The sequence below is a fragment of the Aulostomus chinensis genome, chromosome 11 (assembly GCF_037954235.1).
Source record: "Aulostomus chinensis isolate RoL2024-O1b breed Wild chromosome 11, RoL_Achi_v1.0, whole genome shotgun sequence".
NCBI classification, from domain to species: Eukaryota; Metazoa; Chordata; class Actinopteri; order Syngnathiformes; family Aulostomidae; genus Aulostomus; species Aulostomus chinensis.
This window is the reverse complement of record NC_141330.1, coordinates 4680879-4696455: the sequence shown is the minus strand read 5'-3', so window position 1 is coordinate 4696455 and position 15577 is coordinate 4680879. Positions and strand designations below refer to the sequence as shown.

Below are 15577 nucleotides of genomic sequence, written 5' to 3'. Positions count from 1 at the left end.
CAGTTACTGCTGTAAAGAGTCACTTGTTTGTGTTAGTTTACGATAAATTACACAAAAACACAGAAGAATTTTAAGCATGTGATGGTTTTTAATATGTGGATACAGATAGGTGACACGTCCCGGTAGAAAGCCTGATTAACTGCAGTATCTATCAGGACTGTTTCCTTTGAGACGAGTTTATCAGCGGAACAGTGAGCTGCTGCTGATCCACGGTCAGGCAGCTGCTGATAGACCAGCAAATCGCTGCCTCAAGCAATTCCATCAACTGACCCTCTGTAAAGCATGAAAACAATACATGACGAACGCTCTGCAGCACTCCCGCCATAGGGCCACTGCGTCACACGCAATATGATACTGAGGAGCAGAAGAAAACCTCACACGTCACTACGGTTACACTCAGAACGACTGAAAAATTGAAGTTGAATACTTCATCTTTTTGTAGATCTAAAGCACACCCTTGAGTTTTTCTCTTTTACATTAGCCAGTGATGCCTTCATGAATTAATGCCGTTGAGTTACTTGTAAAATAAAGAAGAATAGGTTCAGCTGATTGATTGGCTCCAGCTCACGCACTCGTGGACACACAACACAGGCTTGTTATCTTGGAGGTATCAAGGTTCAGCCAGCACAATGATTACTGGCCTCCTGTGAGGTCACCTCTGTATGTTGGAAGTGATTAAATCGTGATTAGCAGTGATTTACTCATCCTGTGCAGCTATAAAAGCTGCAGGCTCCCTGCCAGGAGGTACCCTCAGGTCCAAGAACCCCAGGAGTTAAGGTACGTGTCTTCCAGGTGTTCTTCAGCACTTCCTTGTCCTCTGATAGACAGGAGTGTGTTCTTCATATGATGCAGAAAATATTTAGATTATTAATTAAATTGTAATTTCATCCTCTCAACTAGTCAACCCTCAGTACTGTCTAATTAATCTTCTCTTTCTTCAGGTTTGGAGTTACTCATTTGCAGCTATGAAAGCCTCCCTCGTTGCCGCTCTTGTAGTTGTGCTGGCTGTTGCCCATGGTAAGACTTGTTTCCTAAAAATAAAAACACTTTTTGATAGATGTGAATTTATATACGATATGCACATTCTTCTTTGCCAAACTTCCTGCTCTTCAGACCCTCTTTTTATTTGTCATCTAAGAAACCCCAAACTAGCTTTATTTTAATGTGACCACTGTGAACTGAGGCTCTTGCAGGGTAAATCTTATTTTATGAGACTGGTTTGGAACAAGGTTGTTAAAGATTTCAACCGAAGATGAAAATCAAACAGATTCAAAGGTTTGAACACTCCAGATGAGATCTAGAGTGCGTCAAGAGAGTGCTGGAGTCAGTGGCTGTAATTAAAACTGTCCCTTTGCAGGCGCAGAGTCTGTGTCTGTGATGAAGCGGGACGTCCAGGCTGAGGTGGACAGGATCTCTAAGATCATCAATGACATGAGCGTCAGCATCGCCAGCGCCACCCAGGACATGGTGGACAAGGTGAAGGCTCTGGAAGTGACCAACACCGCCCAGTAAGTCACCACCAACCGTAAAAATCCACGTTTGCTCTCTTATTCTGTTTTCATTATCAGGTTTTTCAACCTGGAACCTACACTTACACCCAAGTTACTGTTTATGGATAAATTGTTAATTGTGAGGATCTAAATGTACTTGCTCTGCTAATCGATGCGGGCTGCAACTTAAACAAAACTAGCAGCGTGTCAACTAAGATGACCTGTCTGTCAGGTAAAAATGTTACCTCATCTCTTTATTCTTTTATGGAGCTCTTTGAAATGAAGAGTACATCTTAAATGTAAATGCTGCTGCACACCCTAAAATCCCCGTGTTGGTGTATCGGAGGAAGCGTCAGTGGTCAAAGAGAGAAAATTTGGGGATGCGACAATTCGGTCCTTAGATTTTACCTGATGATGTTTCTGAGGACCGAAATGCTGCATCTCCAATAACGTTTTTACAAGTAAAATGACATTGAAAGTATCTCAAATGTCATAGTATGGAAAATGGCTCTGTAAAATAAATGCTTCCCTTTTCAGTCAGTTTTTAACATTGAAAATATCATTTACAACACAGAACACAAGGAGCCTCTTGGCTAAGTGCATGCATACTATAACGCACTCCCTGATGGATGTGCTGTCGTGGCACTCATTCAAGAGTCATTAAAATAATAAACTGTCAGCCAGTTTGATTCATTGTCCTTTATTGAAGTGCAACTCAGAATCAGCAGCAGTTTTTTAATCAAACGGGTTCCTTTTCCCTCCTCCTATGATCCCAGGACTTACGTGGAGGACAGCAGGGCCAAGATCCAGCCTCTGGTGGAGAAGGTCCAGGCCGAGGCCGCCAAGCTGCAGAAGCAGCTCAAGCCCTTCATCGCCAACATTGACGACAAGGTCAAGCCCCTGACCGACAACTTCAATGCTCAGGTCAAGCCTCTGACCGACAACTTCTACACTCAGGTTGAGCCTCTGACCGAGCTGATTCAGAAGTTCTTCAAGCAGTTGATGGACCAGACCAAAGCTCTGCTGCCCCCCCAGTAGAACCTGTCGTTGGCTCGCCCCGGCTTCACTGACACCATTCAGAGTTCTTTGGTGTTCATCTGTCTGGTGTTGAGATCATTAAAGGAGTCTGAGAATCATCAGTGAGAGCTGACCCGTTCTGTGCTTTATCTTCTATGGCTGCAGCTACATTCGATTTGCACTGTGAGTAGAGGGGGTCGCTTCTGAAAAGCCGGACGGCAGGTAGTAAGTTTCAAATTTAATAAATTGAAGCAGAATCTTATGAGAGTTGCTCATTGAAGGGGAAGTCAATAGCAACATTACCTCTAACCTTTGGGTCACTGAGGGTTTCCATCATTCTCAGTAAATATTCTGAAGGTGGCTGTCAAATAGGGTTAAACATGAGTTCAGCTTAAATGGTTTCGATTCCTGAGTTCCTGCAGCTAACAAGTAAGCTGATTCCCAATTCGAATGACACTTAACGCTTCTGACCGGGGAAACCAACAACTGGGGCTTCATTTTTTTTGTTTTATTTTTTTAAAACAAAGCCACCTTTTAAGCTCGGGAGAAAAACAAAATACAAGAATTATCTCCTCAAGCATGTGAAAAGAATTTGAAAATCAGACATTTTGCCTCGAAATAACAAACATCTCCCTGTTAGGAATACAAAAATGCTTAATCATAATCATAGTTTAAGATAGTTTTTCAAAATTCTAAGACCGATTTGATCCAAATCCTGTGTAACATAGAACATTACCTCACAACAAATTTGTCTTTCTTGCCATTCAAACTCCACCTCTTCCCGTATGCTGTCCTCTCATCCACACAGGAAAGACAGAAAGAAAATAAAAATCACTTACCGCAGACCCTGCAGATTTGAGCCTGGATTCATTTTAAAGCATTCAAATAAATAATTCACTCTGAAAGCAAACAAAACGGTTCATTAAAACTGTGCAATTACTGTGAAAATAGACTATTACTCATCTATCAATAACCCAGTCGCTCAGCTGTATTGATTGTAGACATATTTGCAAGCTATTAAGAAATTACATTTCAAGATGTCTAATTAAAGCAGATGACTAAGTCAGTTATTTGCCATGCCTTCAAACACGTGATACACAACAGGAAGCCATCAGGGTTTTGTTCTCTCTCCTGGAAGGGAGCTGAAGCTCCATTTCATGATCCAACAACTCAAACAGACATTGGAGCAGTTTTTGAGAGACATTTCACCGATTTGTGTCTCAAAGCAGTGTGGGAGACAATGACTTGTTGTCAGGCTAAACACAAAAACAACAAAATCACTAGTCTTCCACACTGCTACGGACCCTCGACCACCAGACGGATCTCCCTCCTCCTTGGCAACCATTCTGTTGCTAAGCCATACACAAGGTGGCCTCCTTGAGCTAAAGAGTGATACAAATCGTCCTGCGGGGATGAGGCACAGAAGGATCTTGTCATTAAAAAAAAACAACAACAACAAAAACACATCTCCATTCTCCATCGAATCAAACGTTCTTCATTTACATGCATTCATTTGGGTTTTATTCAAAGTGATGCGTACGTGAGGTTCTTCAATACCTTCAGATGTCATAGCTGAAGGCCAGTGTGTGTTTGTACAGCAGGGCTGGCAGTGCGGAGTGGCCTTTTCGTTTTTGTGTGTATGAATGCTTGTGTTGGTCATCGAAATACCTAAAGAATCACCGCTGACTATATATCTGAAAACAGGAAGTTAGCATCTGTGTGTGTATGAATGATTTAAATGGGTGCCTTTGTTTCCACTCTGTATGAATAACATGAGTGAATGCAGCAAAACCTGTAACCCTTCATCCAACACGCAGTTTCTCTGCTTATCATTTTTCTCTGTGAAGGCTCAGCCAGGAAGGACGAGGTCGAGGGATGGACAAAGGCAGCTTGAAGCAGTACCAGATGTCAATGTTAGGGTTATCTGTGTGTTCCGTGGCTCGTCACTTGAACGCAATGCACCCACTGACAAGCCGCCTCTCTGCCACCGTGGTGTATTTCAACTGACGTCAGTGTTGATAAGTTCAATGCCAGTTCGACTCAGCTGTCAGCCAGCGGAGTTGATGAAATGAATTTGACGAATAGTTAAGAGAAAAGATGCTGGGAGCTCACTAATACAAATTGCTCTCACCAATGCGGGAAGAATTTTAAACAGCCCACTGTTTTGACGCTCTATAATAAACTTTTCACTGGTTCGGAGCAGCATCACCATGATGCCAACGGCTGCTGGTGACAGAGGCAGCAGCTTAGGGAGAGCTGTTTATAACGTTCCAATAAATGAAAAGATGCCCCAAAACACTGCTAAAACAACCTCAGGCGCGAACTCTTGCATCAGACCATGATATTTCTCTCTTTTCAACTGATAATGCAGTAAAACAAGCTAGACAATAAAACCAAACAATGAAATGAATAATTCTAAAAGTAAAAATATAACAATTTTGAAAACAATTTTTTTTTTTTTTTTTTTTTGCTTGCGTGAACTATGAATTTATCAGCTCCCAACATCTCCGCTGTGCTGCCTTAACCCCCCGCTGCCATATTAATTCACCCTTTCTTCCACAAGTTTAATTCCTCATGGTGAATAAAGCCGTAAGATTCCAGGTGAAGTTTTTATCAATAATAATCAATAATTAAACGGTAATAACAGTGTTTTGGAGCTCTGAAGGCATCCAGCCAGCCAGCCGGCCGACCAGCCGGCCGGTCATCTCACACTGGCGCTTTGCCATTTTGTTAATCTTGGACACATTAGAGTGATGGACATATTTTACGGTGATGGACACATTTAACTGTGAACAAATCATAGCAACACATTAGATGCATGATTTATAACAGAAAAAGCACTTTAATTCTGGATGTTATACCAATGCGTCACCCTCTGTTTTTAATTTGAATGATCACATACTTGTGTTCTGAGCTCATATACAAGACATTAAGAGTATATGGCTGCTGGCAGGGTTGTCTTGGTGGTACTTCACTTCCAGAGGACAAACAGTTGTTTCCCCTCTGATCTTTGCTAAGATAAGAGAGCTAATTAGTCCTGCATTCGCCACTTTGTACAGTTTTATCATGTGATTCCCGATTCCTGCCATGATTGCACAGAAGGATGCGAGTATTTGCAGAAACTTGACTCCACATCAGCAAACAGTGCTGACATCTCAGTGTGTGTGAGGGTGTGTGTGTGTATGTGTGTGTGTGTGAGGGTGTGTGTGGACTGCGTGTGTAGACTGCACTGACACAATGAAACCTGATCTGCATGTGTACAATGTGTGTTTGCATGCAGTTGTAGACACATCTACTGTACATCTGTGTGTGTGTGTGTGTGTGTGTGTGTGTGTGCGTGTGTGTGTGTGTAAAACATGTATGTGCAGCAGTTTGAAGTTAAATGCCTGCAGACAAAATGGTCCAGAATGAAAATCAATAAGAAAAAGCGAGTGACATTGACAGACAATGGCGAGACATTCGATGAAATGGCTTTCTTTGGTGCAGCAGTGTTAATATCCCAAATCAGACGGAATTAAAAACAATAAATATTCAATATGGGTCAAAAAAACACAATACAAAGATGTAACAAGAGACAAAGATTTATCTGATGGTAAAAAATGATTTGCACTTACCTTTACTGAACAAGACACACAGGTTCATCCACAAGCACCTTGATTACACGAACGAAAAAAGGAGAAATTTTCACTTCACACGTCTATTTAAAAAAATGAAACTCATTTGAATTCATTTAAAAAAAAAAAGGACGTTTAAGAAAATGAATGCAGGGTTACAGAAAAGGTGAAGGGCCTAATGGCTAATACCCAGAGTTAAAGATGAGAGATGTTGGCCTCTGAGGAGAGAGACAGTTGGTCTCCTTTGGCCAGCGGAGAACACTGATAGATATGTTTTTGCTGGCATGGGTTATGTTTTACTCAGAACTGACAGACAGACAGCCCCCATGCACACAGGTGCTATTCAAGGAAACTGTGTAAAAGTGACGTCACGGAGAAAAATCTAGCCCACAATCCATTTCAACACTCAAGTCCCGCCCACTACATGTTGCTCGGTTCATATTTTTCAATTTTCTCCCTTTTTTTTTTTTTTGCACCATGTATCTCCACTTTTCTCTCTCTTTCTCTCTCTCTCTCTCTTCAGTCTTTGTCGGCGTGTGTTTGCGGCTCTCAATCAATCTGTCAGTTGATAAAGTACATTTCAGCAAACTATGAAGCCACATTTACTGTAAACTCACAACTGACAGGTACCTTTATCTTTTTTCCTTCATTGTCTGTTTCTGTCTCTCAGCCTCCATCTTTCCTTTTCTTTCTCTCTCTCTCTCTCTGTCACACACACACACACACACACATACACACTCAAAAACACTCTGTATAGGTTGCATACGCTATATAATCAATGTTTGTTTTCATTTTGCCATCCACGGCATGAAGCACAATTCAGCCAACGTCTTTGATTCTCCGCTGTTTGTGTGGCTTTTGCAAATGTGTGCAGCTCCTGATGTGAAACCACCAAAAGAAGCTTCCCCCAATTTTCATAGCCCTCCAATTTGGAGCGCAGCCGTCTCTCCCTCTAATGCTGAAACACCACTTTGTGAAATTACAGTACAATTTTGAAAAGTAGAAACAGGCAGCAGGCAATTCAGGTGCTCAGCCTCCGCAACAATGGAGTGCTGGCCTTGGTGATGGTTGCTAGGCGATGGAGGAAATACAATGGCCTCCTCTGAAACCAAAGGCCCTTAAGTGGACTGACAGGAGTGAAAGCACACACACACACACACACACACACACACACACACACATATATACGCTCACAAAATAGAGCGATGCAGGGAAAAGCAGAGTGCAAGTGAAGCTGTGCACCTCTGTGTGCAGACGCTCGACCGAAATATTGCAGTTGCTGTTTGGAACATGAGGAAAGAATAGGCGGGAATCTTTTCTCCTTTTCTTTTCACACAAAAGAAACTAGCAAAAGTGAGACCTAGATATGTAAATGCTCGCGCTGATTTTAGGTGGGAGCTTTTTTATGCTAAAATAAACCATAGCCCCCTTTTCTAGACTGATTGGGACGACCTGATATTGGGAGATTATATTTCAGATGGTGCAATGTATTGACCAATCACATAGTCAATAGAACAACAATCAGTGGCTGCTCACCTCCCGCAGGCTGTCTGCCTCTCCATCTGTCTGCTCATCCCTCCATTACCACCATCTATCTGTTCATCATCTATTCATCCACGTGTCAATCCATCCGATCAGCTGGCGAATGAAGCAATGCTACATGACAGCAACATGTCAGCTTTATACATGTAAGCCAGATCCGCGCACAGCAGTAAACACATCAATAAAAGATTTGCATTGGAACTGAATGGATTTTCTTATTTCATCCTTGCAGTCCAGTCAAATCCCTGTGATTGTAATGGGAGTATCAAAGTACCCCCCCCCCCAGCATAACTTATTTGGTCTAAGTGATTATTATTTTTAAATACTGAATACACATACACACACGCACACACATATATATACATACAAATGTGTATATATATACAAATATATGTATATAAATAAATATATGTGGAAATATATCTATATATACAAACATATATATGTGTGTGTATATATATGTGGATATGTTTATACACATTTATGTATTTTTTTAAGGATATAGTTCATAAATAGATGTTGAGGGGTAATTTACACTTATTCAATTTCCTGGAATGTTTATTTTTAAGAAAAAAAATACTTTGAAATGATTTTACAGAAACCACAATTAAGGGGTCTGATTTGTGAAAGAACATTGGCTGATATATTGAATTTTTTTGAGGTGCCCCCCCCCCCCCCCCCACTATGGTACCAGTATAGCCCCAAATAATCCAGTATCATTTAAGATCACAATGTAGTGAATACAGTGATGATGCAAGCCTCGATTACATCTGCCTCCATCCTAAGTGTTTGATAACCACATCTGAGGTATCATTGGGGGGGGGGGGGGGGAAACTGACATATTTCTGCCGATATATGTCAAGATCAGAATTTTCTTCCTTCCTAATATGGATATGTGCATCAGCCTCCAAAATCCTGCCTCAGTCTGGCCACAACAGAAAGTGTCTTGTGTCCAATTACTCTTCTCAAGCATGATCCTAATCTACTGGATTAACTCCAGCCGATTAGAGAAAATGACCTCATTAAGTCCTCGTTGTCGTGGTGTGTGTAAAATACATTTAAGTGAAATTAGTTGCATTAGCAAAATAAAAGGGTGAATTCAAGAACTCAACAAGACCGACAGCAACGTCAGTATTTATTTAACAATAGCCATCACAATATGGAGAACCACGTAAATACTGCAATAAAATGAGTCGCCAGGCACATGCTGATCTTTTGAGATATTTTTAACAACCTAGTATCTCTCTGAAGTAGTCCCCTACCCCTATAATCTCTTTTCCCCCCCTACACATCTCCCTCATCTGCTGTAGAGAAACTGAAGCACCACTTCAGGACAGCACTATTATTTGCTCCTTTCGGGGCCCAGCCCCTGAAGTACTGCACTCAGTTAGGACCTGTAATGTAGATTCCATTTCAGCTGCTATTAGGACTCATCCGTTATAGCAGACCTGTCTTTTCGTTATTTCTCCTCTGTACCATCTCCATCCTACATGTCTCTCCTCCACGCGTGGCCTCCCCCTACCCCCCTTCTGTTTTCGTTTTGCTATCCCTTCACTCATCCTTTCATTCCTCCTTGCTCCTCCACCCATCTGTCCCCTATCCCATCCTGCTATCTCTCTGCTCCAGCACTCATCTGACCACCCCTGTTTCTTCCACCCTCCCCTACCGCCTTCCATCCACTTCTCTCCACTCCCATCCTCAGCCTTGTCCCCAGGGGAGCCCTGCAAACTGCTTATTCAACAATCGGCTGCCATAAAGATATGTAATGACATTTTCGAAGGCAAAGAGGCCTGTGTGGTTTTTAATTCATATTTAATGGCTGTCAGGCTAAATAGCCCACTATCCAAATGGGAGAGAGGCTACTGCTCTTCCACTTAAGACTGAGAGCCGTCTGCTCGTGGATTTCTGCCGGCCGTCCTGAGCTGCTGCTGCTGCTGCTGCTGCTGCTGCCGGGCCTCTCTGGTAGTTCTCCTCTTTGGAAAATTATTCGATTAAAGACGCAGTCGTGCACTGCAGCACAGTGAAGCTCTGCTAGCCTCAACGATCTCATAGCAAAAAAAAACAAAAACTATAAACCATGTTCACTGTCTTTGAATTCACACTTTATGAGAGGTATACGGTTGTTGGACATTTGTGGTGATCCTCGTGAAAATAAAGGTCTTATAAGATGGGAAACCCTTATAAATAAAGCGAATTCATAATTTTTTTTTTTAAACTGTACATAAGAAGTATCGGGGTGTGAAGAAATACCAATATATTGTGATATTTTCTCTTGTGATACAATATTAGTACACTAGCACCAGCTGGTGTTAAAAAAAACGATTTAGCCTTTAATCATTTTGACACCACAATAAAATAAATGAAAACAAAATTCCTGCTGTTTCTTCTTCAGTTATTTGACGTGTACCACGCATGAGTTGTCTTGCAGTATATCAGAACCTCTGTATTGTAATACTTTTAAAGTATTGTGATAGTACCATGAGTTACTCTGTGACTTCATCCCTAATAAGCAGGTAGTTGATGGACTTGAATGTTTCGCTGTTACCTTCATAGGCTTGGTTTAGTTTTGTGTCATAGTTAAGTTTCTCTCTTTAAAAGCGGAGTTTCTGTTTCCTCTTGGCAACCTGTTCACATTAATCTGGTTTTGTTCATTTATGGAGTTATATAGTTTATATTTAGTTTTATTTATTTTCACTCTTGTTATGTATTAAATTAAGTTTTTCAAGGTGAAGTCTAAAAACTGATGATGTTTTTTTTTTTTTTTACATCACTCTGCAGGCTCTATTCGAGTCGACGGCTGCTGCTCTGTCCAAGCAGGAGGCTTCAGAGTTGGGACTGTGCCGAGTGTTTCCTGTGACCAACTAGAAAATGTGAGTGAAAATTGATCTCTTCTCACTTAAACTGAAACATTGCAGATTTTCAGCCGGCTGTATATCAACGCGACATGTGCAGTCGATGCAAATGAGCCATGTTAACCTCCCGCCATGTTGCCTGCACCGAGAGCTCTCACCTGACGGCTTGTTTGGCCGATAGTGAGTCAAAACCATCCGTCCTTTGTGTTGTCAACCAAGACAGAATAAAATGGCAGCGTTAGAGTGTTATTACTAATACAGCAACACTCCAGCAGCCAGCGAGTAGCCTGGGAAGACAGAGGACCAGGGTTCCACCTCCACGCTGGCCTGGGAACAGCACCTCAGTCAGGAACCGTTACCACAGCAACCAACTTTAGATAAACAGTTGAAGAGGTAAATTCTCACAGATAACAACACTACCCACAAAAAGTGTATTAGTGACGTTTCTGATTGGTGGAGCTCACCGTTACCATGGAAATGTTGACAGCGTTCCTCGCTGTCAGCCATTTTGTGTTTCCTGGCAAGAGGAACCTGGCTGCAGAAAAATAATATCTCTTTCAGATTTTACAGATGAGAAACGTCCTGTATTTCTGTTGTCGCATGTTAATTGACTTCAGTGACAAGTTAGCTGGCTAGCTTGCAAAAACAAAAATGGGTTGTGAGAAGTGGTTATTTGAAATGAGATGAGGTTGGAAATATTTGGCTCGCGGGGTGACTGGTTTCTTCACTTCAAGGTTATTACAGTTGTGCATGTTCGCCCTTTTGATTTAATTGTTTTGCTCCACATCAAGCATTATTGCCACGATTCATCTGGTAGCTAACTGGCTTTATTTAAAGCTTAAAACTCTTTATTTAAGGGTTTTTTTCTACAATGCCAGTCGTGAAAATGGGAGTGTTGAGGCATGAATGCAACTGCTAACTTTATATTCTATGCCTGAACTAGACGAACACTTCACACTTCCTCGGCTGTTGGTGTCGTCTCATTAAGCCACTTGTTGCCAACCATTGTTTTTAACTCAAATGCGTCAAGAGTGCTTCATTTAGTGATATGTTTTATTCCGATGAACTAAATCTGACCTTACTGGAGCGGTCAAAACTATTTCCCATTGAATTTAAGATGTGGGGAGAACCAAGTTCAAGAATGCTATTTGCTGATGCTATCCCAGTTTTAGGACTCAATCCACAGCCCCTCTTTCTCCGGTTTTCACAACTTATGTAACACTAATTTAAAAAAAAAAAAAGTGCTATTCTAATGGACAGACGCCCCTGTCTGATGAAACCATCTTTCACAAGTGTCTGTGTTAAGTGGGCAACAATCAGGACAGATTAATGCAGAAATCATGTGCTTGTTTGGTAAATCTTCTCAGGCTAAACAATAAGTGAGCTGCAACTTCGAGGGCCATTTATAATTGTAGATTGCATATTTGGTCTAATGTTTTGCACAGCAGGGGGTCTGCACAAATGTCGTTAAGCCTTTCAAAATGACGAAATGGCCCGGCTACTCAGAGAGAATTGAAGTAAAGAGTAATCATAGGGGGACAACAACCCAGAGCTACTGCAGGCTGCTCACTCACATGGTAGTGCAATCATGCCCATGAAATAGCCGCTGATTAAGAGATAGTGAAAAAATTAATTATCAATAGAAGACTGTCCTTTGAAATCTGTCCAGCCATCAGAAAATATCTTGAGGCATTGTTTTATTTCTTAAACATGGTGGCCGAGAATGATCCTACGACTGGCCAGAGCAACATGCAGCATCACCAGCAGCATTATGTCATCAGCGTGAAACAAAGAGTCAAGGGTTGGGTAAAGGGGGATCATCGCTACTACAAAATATTGATGCCCTGGCTGCCTCGTATCATTTTTTCTGAGTGGGGTCCAGGCGCTGAAATGTAAATAAATCTATCAGGGAAAAAAGCCGGGGCTCCAGTTACCACTCCTAACAATCAAGAGGCTTTTCATGTTGCCCTGGAGGGCCATTCCTGTAATGCTAGCACACTGGAGAGAGCTACAAATCATCATCTCTCCTCTTCTACCCCCCCCCCAAAACCCCGCCTGTCGCACTTGCCTCCTCCTCCTTCTCTCAGACTTGTCTTTCTCTCTTTCCGTCCTTCTCTCCGGTGCACTCCCCCACCCGCTAACGCACCACTGTCCTTTATCCCTCTGTTCCACTTTTCTCCTCAGCCTCCCTCTCTTCTAGTGCCTTCCTTTTCCTCGTAATATACTTATTATGATCTCCTCATGCTTTCTGTTCTCCCACAGCTTTCTGTAGGTTCTCACTCTTCTTCACAGCTCCCTCACACGCTTTAGTGAAGTGAAAGAAAAGAGCAGAGTGACACTTTCTACCACATTTTGTGAACACATTTGTGTCAGAAACCATTTATCAATAGTTCGTGGGTGCAAGGAGGACGAGCACTGAGCTCAGGGTGCAGCGTGATGGCACGTAATGTGATGAAATTATGTAGTGGTGCCACAGAAACTATGCCGATGCAAATAAATTACAATTCTTTCTCATGGTGGCACTCAAATTCCCTTGTTCACCAATGTCACGCGATGGATGATGGTTTATGGGTCTAGATCACGAGAAAGTCTGCATCAGGGAGCTCAGAGAGAGCCAGTCAGAGGTGACGTGTGTAATCTACAGGCAGGCCATGAACCAACTGATGACATCATTGATTAAGTCAAAGGACTAAAGAGGAGTTTCAGGGGAATCTGAAAATAAATCACATCTAGTTTTCACCACAGGTATGATTTATGTCTCCATTGTTATCTCTGCCAAGGAACTCTTGTTTTCAGCGGCGTTTGTCCTTTATCTTGGCAGGGGCTGGGGTCGTTGGAAGGGGACACACCAGATAGATCTGAGTGAGGTGAAAGACACTGGTGTCGCGAAAACAAGCCTTAGCAGTGTAGAGAACAGCAGCAGTGGCTCGCGCACATCTCGTGGAGACAATGCCTTTTCACAGCAGCAGTTTGACATGTCGTTGCAGGGCAAACGCAGGTGTAATTAATGACATTAATTATGGTCTCATTTAGGCAGGCCAGGGCTCTGGTACTGTGTGTGCTGCCTCACCAGATGACTGTGACACGCTAAATAAAATGGGAGCGCAATTAATTCAATCAGTTACACCGGGTGACCCTGTAATGACGTGTGACAGGGTCTGCTGTTTAAAGGAGGCCACTGAAAAACTACAGGAGTTGATCCTCAAGCTTGAAATATGAAAAGCTCTCAGTCTGAGTTCAGATATTTAGTGTGTCATATTTTCATATTCCCACACTGCTGGGAGGATGCACACTGAGCATGCACTATGGGAAGGACCCCAGAGACCTACACCAGCCGAGTTGGCTGTTTCCCGTTAGCCCTGTGCTTGCACGCGAAAGCTTCAGAATTAAAGGAAAAACTGTGAACTGTACTCTGTTCGTTGTTGTTGTTGTTGTTGTTTTAAATTAAGGGGGGTTGTCAGACTGTGGAAAAAAGCTTCACTGAAAATTCTCAACAAAATAGTTAAATATCACCTTTGCTGATCCTTCATAGATGTTCTCCATCATGTCACCAGTGCTGCAAGATGAATAAGAAAATAGGCCTCTGCAGATTAAGATCTGAGTACTTTCATTAGTGCATCACAGTCCTTCATTACAAAAGGATATTTTCTCAGATGCTGTAAGATTAAGGAAGTCCAAAATGAAAGGATGGAAAGTTTATGTGATCCTCTCTCTAGCCATCATGTTCTAGAATGACAAATTACAAAGTTTTGTGTTTCTGGTTAGACCAGACAGGTGCTGAGATGGATTTGACAGCAGGCATTTTTGAGAGTGTAAGTAGACCAGGCTACAAGTGGGGGAAAGCAAAGAGGTTTTGTAATGGAGTGAGAATGGAGGCACAACCGTACAAACCCTTTACCATCAATTAGAGCACTAGGAATCCTATTGCACATTATGAAAGCATAATGGTGGATGCGGATACCGTCTACTTTCCAGTCTTCACACAAACAACATCTGTATCTGCTTGAGTGATGATGCTATCTTTGTCCCCTGATCGATGATGGCCTGAGTCTGTCATTGATCCGTCTGGCAGAGGCACTGGGACACGTCCTGTTCTGACCCACAGAGGCCAGCCTGGTCACGCAGGTCATGGCCACAGTTTGGACACTTACCAGAGGTTAATAGGTACCGGGTAAACATGACAATGTGACGCCAGGACAAACAAGGCGTGTTGCTGCCCAGTGACTTTTCTTGTGGAGGAATCAAAGGAGGGGGCTTTTCTCACTGTTGTTTTGGTTATTCATACACATTGAATAGCTGACGCGAGGTTTATCTATCTAGGTTGCAATTATTTGAATTGAATTTCTCAGTCTTTTGGGAAAGAAGCAAACAAAAGCTAACCATAACGTACATGTTTGTTGTTTATAACAAAATGCAGTAATTTTAGATGGTTGTGACAAAAAAGTGGTCAAAGTTTGGTTAGGTTGAAGCACAAAAACTGCTCGGTCATTGTCCCAGTGCCTCACTAAAAGCACTTGGTTTTAGCACCAGAAGTGCAGCTGCAAATATCTCAGCATCTCACGCTAAAGTTTGTTATACGTCAAGTGAGTTTGCCAAATCAACTTGTAATTACTTGTTACTTAATGTTCATAACTTGTTTATCCTGACACCAAGTGGCCACAAAATCAAAATAAACACAGCCTCAAAACTCCCGTTGTGCATGGCTGATTTTGCATACAATCTTTCTTTTCTTTGTAAAGGTTAATACACGTTTAAAAATAAAATAGGATTTTCACAGGCAATTTGCCTGTACTTCAACCAATTCAGAGCAAACTGCAGAAGACATTAACATTTTGAAAATAGGTTATGAAAATTCAATTGTCAAATCCCTTTTGGTTTGTTGCGAAAGAAAGAAAGAGGCAGAAAGCTGAGATGTGTGACCGTGGCTCTGTGGTTGGCCTCAGCCTGACCCACTTGAGAGCACCAGGGACAAAATAGCTGATCAGGGCCAAACTGGTTTGGGAGTCTACCACTCTCCTGCCACAAGACTACTGAACCCTACGTTTTACCCTGCCGGCGATGA

General features: G+C 42.1%; 1 protein-coding gene across 1 annotated transcript in view; it reads left to right on the top strand.

Moving 5' to 3' along the window:
• Window positions 1-15577, top strand: part of ntrk1 (neurotrophic tyrosine kinase, receptor, type 1) — a 69508-nt gene that overhangs the window by 2932 nt on the left and 50999 nt on the right. Inside the window, exon 3 of the mRNA XM_086217837.1 lies at window positions 10442-10533. The gene's annotated coding sequence lies outside the window, so the exon portion shown is untranslated. The remainder of the gene's footprint in view (window positions 1-10441; window positions 10534-15577) is intronic.